This window comes from Amblyomma maculatum, chromosome 1, assembly GCF_055883805.1.
Source record: "Amblyomma maculatum isolate TAMU_Amacu chromosome 1, ASM5588380v1, whole genome shotgun sequence".
Lineage (NCBI taxonomy): Eukaryota > Metazoa > Arthropoda > Arachnida > Ixodida > Ixodidae > Amblyomma > Amblyomma maculatum.
Window position 1 is genome coordinate 226,796,319 of NC_139344.1, and position 7,017 is coordinate 226,803,335.

The following is a 7,017-nucleotide window of genomic DNA, read 5'->3' on the forward strand; positions in this document are numbered from 1 at the left end:
CAACGGTCAATTACTAATAAATGACTAATAATAGAATACTTAATCCCTAATCAATGACTAATTAAGTAATCCAATAAATCATTTATTTATCTACCTAATTACTTAATTAAAATTGATTAGTGCCAGTTGCGTAGTGGAATGCGGCACTCCGGCTCTCGCCTTTCACTACTTCGTCGCTAAAGTCCCTTGTAATTTTTTTTGCATTTAGATTATCAATTTTTACTCCAATTTGGTTCTAGTCATTTCATCAAAAAAGTTTTAAAAAAGCTAAGTATTTTTCAAGTAGTGGCCACAGTGAGCTAACTGCTGCTATGAGATATTGGAAGCGTCACGGACACGTAGAAACATTTTTTTGTCACAGCATAGGCGCATAGGGTCCAAGACTTTCCTTCATCTGCTGTCTGCTAGCACGGAGCAGACGACGCCAATGACGCGTCTTCATTCGATCGGCTACAACGCTCGAAGCGAGACGAATACAGTTGTGTGTAAGAAGTATAAAATATTATCAGTAGTTTGGATTACTTCGCATGTGCCTTACTCTGAAATTTGACAGATGCAGGTTTTTAGCGCTACGACCTCATCGTTTCCGCAGTTTTCCATGGTTTTCTTCCCCTCGGCTGGAGCCTCTATAAGCCAAAAGTAGCCGTTCCGAAGTCTAGACCTAAGCATGGCGGCGGTTCGGTTCATGGCGGCACTATGGTGGCTTAGCGGCACTATGTTTTTGTGAGCGCGGTACGCGGCTCATATTTTGCGCATTTAACACGATTTAAGCATCGTCGTTGGTATGAATAATTTCAGGGCATTACTTCCGAAGCGTCTAGGGACATCTGAACGGACCTGGCGGTTTGACAACTTCTGGCAAGACTCAAAAATGTGAAGGTTTCTACAAGGCCTAGGACCGGTGATTGTTGGGTAAGTAAAAAAATGTTTTTCGCTTCTTTTGTGCTCCTTCAGTTGTGGAAGGTGTGGTAAGATTGGGCTGAAATCCAGCAGCACATACAAAGACGAACCGTTACGCAAGCGGGCACAACGGCTGCCAGTGGAAATCGGCAGTGATGACCGCCGCTAATCAAAATTAGCAAAATATCTAAATGAGTTCACGTTTGTTGCCCCGAAGTTTGAAATGGGCCTTATTATTGTTAGGTATGTTTGGCTTTCTATGCTGCCCGTAAAAGCTTATCTCCGTTGCCTGATTGTTGCTGCCTCGGATTTGTCACCGCATGCCGGTGATCACGGAGACGGGATTTGGCGACGGAGAGGTGCGTTTTCAGCGTTGCTTTGTTACCGCCGCCTCGCCGTTCGGTCAGAGGGAGTACAGTTACGCTATATCCCGTTTCTAACAGTAAACAGCATGAAGTACGATAAAACACTGATGAAAGTTGTTGTAACGCATCGTGTTTTAAAAAACATTGTCACTGCACAGCGGTGTGCTACTACACTGCAATGCAGATCTGCTCCTTTCGAAAATTAGAAATAGCTAGCCATACTAGCCTTTTTTTTTTTCGTTTACTACTCTACCAAGCTTTTACTAAATTGTCTCGATGCGCTTATATATTAACGGATCAGACGAAATCGCGTCTGCAGGTTCTTCACTCAAAGCCTCCTTCAAACCGAACTGGGAAAAACTCGCGAAAGAAAAAAAAATAATGGAATTTGCGTACCCCAAAGCCTTCTGCGATTGGCTGCCTCGGGAGCTGCTTCCGGGCTACATGCAAAATTTTCAACAAACCCAGAACCTGAGCGACTGCGACTAACGGCAATGCTTTGGCAGCCCTCAGCCCACCGCCCCATGCGGTTAGTGCTTATAGCAAATGTCGCACATCATGCACGCACACCGATTACTTCTATATTTATCTTGACCTAGTTAGTCATTTGAAAGAAATTTATGCAAATTAATAAGAGATCTCTTATGTACTGTTTTCTGCAATTTCACCTTGTGAATGGTGTAAAGGCGAAAGGTATGTAGGCAGCTAAAATACTCCAGAACAAGAAGCCCACACTTGTGAAGGTCACTGCACGGGCCATATGGGGGGATAAAACCCTTGCCAGAAGGAGCATTTGTGATGTGCTAGCCCCAAAGCACACAAGCTCTGGTGAGCCACCCGTTCACACATTCAATTTGGATTAGATTCTAAGTATTAGATATTCCACAGTGCTAGAGCTATGTCCGTCACTGTTTCATGGGCCTTTTTTCAGTGGTGCACGTTTGTTATTCTGGCCTGTACAGCTTACATCATTGAAATGACTTTTTTTGTAATAGAGTTGAAGCTACAAAGTCTGAATGTGCTCTCTTCCTTTCCTGCATAATATAGTACATGGCCACTTTCAGTATATTTTGCAAACAAAAACGGGGGTAGAATTTCCAGATACGGCATATTCCTAGAACAATTTTCAGTGCTAGAGTCACAATGAAGCCCTTTTCATTACCTAAATTTTTACTATGGTATGATCTTTCAAGGAGCTTCCATTCATGCCAGTGGCTACACAGTGGATAAAGTCAAGCAATCACCTAATGAGCAATGTGACAGGTGGCCTGGCACACACCCTTGCAACCATTCCATTTTGCAGGTTGGCACATCTAGGGATGTTATGCACTGCTATCCTTGAGCAAATTTTTCTGCCAAGGCTATATTAAGGCACCTTACTAAGTTTTAAACCGCAGTTGCCTCAGTTTTAACTTAAGTACATAAGAAGCTTAATTATGGTTTCGTTTTGGGATTTAACATCTCAAAGCGACTCAGGCTATGAGAGACACCGAGTGGAGGGCTCTAAAAATTTAGACCACCTGGGGTTTAATGTGCACTGACATCACATGCACATGGGCGCCTAGCTTTCCGGTGCCATCGAAAAGGGGCTGCCGAGGCCGGGATTCGATCCCACATCCTTGGGCACAGTTGCCGAGGGCCCTAAACACCGCACCATCCCAACAAGTGCTATATTTCCTTATGTCTCATGAGAAATTTAAAGTGAGGACATATGTTGCAGGTATGTCAAATCAGGGTAGCCATGGCAAATTGTGTTCTTTTTAATTTGTGCTATCACCCGCATTTTCTCTCGCAGAGACCTTGAAACACTGGGGCCAAATGAAAGCCGAGGATGTCACCCCCACATTCAAGACCATCAACAGAGTGCTGAGCGAAGAGATGCATGGCGCCCATAAGACAAAACGGAAGTTGGAATGTGAATAAACATCGGAAAATGTAAACAAAACATGTTTCATTGCCCTTTCAGTCCCACATCCTCCTTTCTGAGACCGGAAGCTACTGGTCCCTGACGCCTTATGGTCCCATAAGCTTTATGGTCCCACAAGCTTTATGGTACCAGCAGCTACAGGGAATGGGCCAATAAACCATAAGAACTGAGACCATAAAGAATCCCATAAGGACATTTTCACCTGGGAGCCGCCACCAGATGCTGACTTCTTTTCGAGGGTAATAATTGAATCGCAGAAGTCAGTTCGTAGAAAAAGGCCAAAAGTGAGGTGTTTGCTTTTCTTGTAATTTGCCAAGAAGCACTCTGCGGTATGCCAGTAATTACGGCGCACTGCGTTAGTCAGCTAGCTAGTAGTTTCTCACGTGGTACTAGTTTTGCGCCTGGCGCTTCGTCTTCATGTGCTCCTTAACGCTCAGTTTGCTTTTATGCAAGTCTTGCACATTCTTCTGTTTTCGAAGTGTCATTGGCGAAAGGATCCGGAGCAGATCTTCAGCTAACCCGGTGCACGTCGTAGGCCGCCTAAATCCGTCTTTCACCGCTCGCGGTAGGCTGTTCGGTCTTCCCGCGTACGAAATCATATTTGCTAGGGTTTCTTAAACACAATAGGACAATAGACAAGGACAACAGAAAGAAGAATGAACATATGTCCCTTGTGTGTTAAAGAAGCACTAGCAAATATGATTTCAAATGCTTTCCAACTCGCCCCAGTTTCCGCTTTATTAACTTCCTACCTATTTTGAGATATCTTAGAAATAGAATTGTCCAAGCTATGGTGCGCACTCACTGTGCAGCATCAGCAGTATGGTTAGACTGTCACTGCCGATCACCTGCTATCGTGGCACCGCAATGCACGCAGCAACGCAAATTATCAGGCCATTCTTTTCTCTAGCGCATCCAAGCTACACCAGGGATATGAAGCACACAGAGGACTGCAGATTAATTTTGAGCACCTTGGTATCTTTAAAGTGCACCGAAATCTCGACACACAGACGTTTTAGTTTTTCACTTACACTAAAACGGCTGCAGTGGCTAGGATCGAGCATTGGTCATCTGGCTCAGCAGCACAAGGTGTTTAGTCAGCCTTAAACACACTAGCAATCAACAAGTTTCAACTAGGTGTACTCGTAATCGAGTGTGTGATCGTGATATGTATGGTGTTGTCAGCGCAATGCGGGCGCGGAGCATACCTCAACCACAACGATATGATCGTTGACGCAAAAAGGAAAACAAACGAAAAGAGGCTAACTATTGAAGAACAGTGCGAGTCCGACATTTCAAGACGAAAAGATATTATTGCTCCGTCCACTTCCTCGTCTTGAATGTACGACACCGTTGTGGATTTCTTCGCTACCGCGGTGCCTCTCCAATTGCGTTTTCGACGCATAATAAGTACCTGCAAAGCCGCTCGGAAACGTGGAAATCAGAAAGGTCCACGGATCACTTTTCATTCATTATTTATCTCTTAAACCTTAAAATAAAAAATTGCCGACGATTACGTTACTGCCTAATGCGAAATTTGAGCGCAGCTCGTCAGCTGTTTCACCTTTTCGATAGATTGAGGCAAAGATTTCGAGCAGGACACGTATGTACAATTACAGACAACTTTATTTTTTTTTTATTTTTCACAGGTATTCCTTCAGGAAACACTCCACTAACAGTTCTTGGCTGTCATAAAAGAAGCTTTGTGGTCGGAGAAATGAAGAGAGCAATTAAGTTATCGGGAGGTCGCGGGAGGCAGCGCGTGAGCCCATAGGAACGTTGCGCGACGATCAGATAGCAGCGTCTGACTGATGCCGCTGACGCTGCTAGCGAGTGAAGAGAACGTGACTCTGCGTTTCTAATTGGGATGCACGCACCGTGATCCGCTGATAGGGAGCCGTCGTTCCGGCAATCGGAGAGCACCCCCGCCGCCACGTAGGAAGAGGGGGGGGAAGGGGGTATAAGCAGTGGCGAACGGGGGAACGCGCGCAGCAATCAGATAACACGCGCGGCTGGCGCCACGCAGGAAGAGGGGGGCTGAAAGGGGGACGGAGCTGGTTAAGAGGCCGACGCCGACGCGAAACCCAGGAACGGGCGCCTAAGAGCTGCGCTCTAAAAGAATCGCCAAACCGAGAAAGCCACTCATACGTTCCAAACCAGACAATCCCCCGACCACGACCGCAATCGTTCAACATGGCACCGTTAACTCATTTCGGCTTTTCTCTGGTAGATGGCAGCACTTTTGCATAAGGTCTAAAAATACAAGGCCATGAAATACCTAGAGTAGCAGAATATAAATATCTGGGGGTATGGGTAAACGAAGGATTGGCATACATTGGAAAGCATGAGCAATCCCTTAAGGCCAAAGGGAGAAGGAATGCCGGGATAATGAAGCATAAAGCATTGTGGGGATACAATAGGTATGAGGTTTTGAGGGGTATTTGGAAAGGAATTATGGTGCCCGGACTTACTTTCGGAAATGCGGTTTTGTGCCTAAAATCAGAGGTACAGTCGACATTAGAAATAAATCAGAGACCCGTTGGACGATTAGCACTAGGTGCCCACGGCAAAACTACAAATGAGGCGGTACAGGGAGATATGGGCTGGGCATCTTTCGAAGTACGGGAAGCTCAGAGTAAAATATTATATGAGGAACGCCTGAGGAAATTGGGTAACAGATGGGCAGCTAAAGTATTTAAATACCTGTACTTAAAAAGCGTTGACCGGAAAGCGTGGCGTGACATGGTCCATAGGGTCACGAAGAGTCGGACACGACTGAACGACTAAACTGAACTGAAAAAGCGTTGACGCACAATGGAGGAAAAGAACTAGGAAACTAACTAGTAAGTATGCTAGTCACAAGGACGGAGAAATAAAGAGCATTAAGCAACAGGTGAAAAACACAGAAGGTAAAAATTGGATAAATTCGATGGGAAAGAAACAGAGTGTGGAATTATACCTAAAGTGGAAAACGCAGATCAGGAGGGAAGATTTCTTTGATAACTCAAGAGGCAGTGCCCTACTTTTTGAAGCTAGATCAAGGTGCCTTAGAACACGCAGCTACAAAAAGAAATTTAACAATGAAGATGACGCATGTGCTGTATGTGGTAACTCCAGTGAAACAATTGACCATATTATACTCGAATGTAATGGTGTCCATCCGGAAGTTGATGCAGGCGCAATCACTGTTCCTGAAGCTCTGGAGTTTAGAGATACCAGTGGCCGGGTGAATAAACCGGCGGGGGAAACTAGCAAAAAACGACTGGAAGATTGGTGTCTTAAAAGCAGAAAAGTGACATAATGTTAGTAATGTAGAAACAAAAATTTAATTAATAGTATGATGGTTTAGTTAACCAATCTAAATCAATAATTAAGATATAGGGAGAAAAATGAGCATGATAGCTACTGCTCCCAACCCGTTTCAAAGGGGACGCTCCTATATTGGCCTCGAGATCGAGCAGTGTCGCCACCTAGCGTCATAGCGGCAAACCCTACCCAGTGTGGATGCATGCTCGCGTCGCATGCCAGCCTGCAGTGATTTACGTGCGCGTGCGGAGTGTACAAGAGTGCGTTTTGTTTCGCGGTTCCTGTGCGTTTTTGCTTACCTACCTGCCTCTTGCAAAAGACTTATGAACAGGCTATTACCCCACGCTCCATTAAAAAAAAAATACTTGTTCATATCGAGTATGTCACGCTGTAAAGGACATCATCAGTAGTGGTCTTCGGCGCTTGAGATTCTTTGACAAGCGGTGTCTGAAACGAAGCGCTGCTGTCGTGGGGGATCGTCTGGCTATGAGCGCCCAACCTTGGCGCCGGTGAGACGCC

General features: G+C 45.2%; 1 long non-coding RNA gene across 1 annotated transcript; it reads left to right on the plus strand.

The window, feature by feature from the left end:
* The first annotated feature begins 675 nt into the window (after nt 1-675).
* LOC146205775 (uncharacterized) lies at nt 676-3,210 on the plus strand. The gene is made up of 2 exons (XR_014703224.1): nt 676-912; nt 3,061-3,210. It is a non-coding gene; the product is annotated as an uncharacterized LOC146205775 (long non-coding RNA).
* Nucleotides 3,211-7,017: the final 3,807 nt, after the last annotated feature.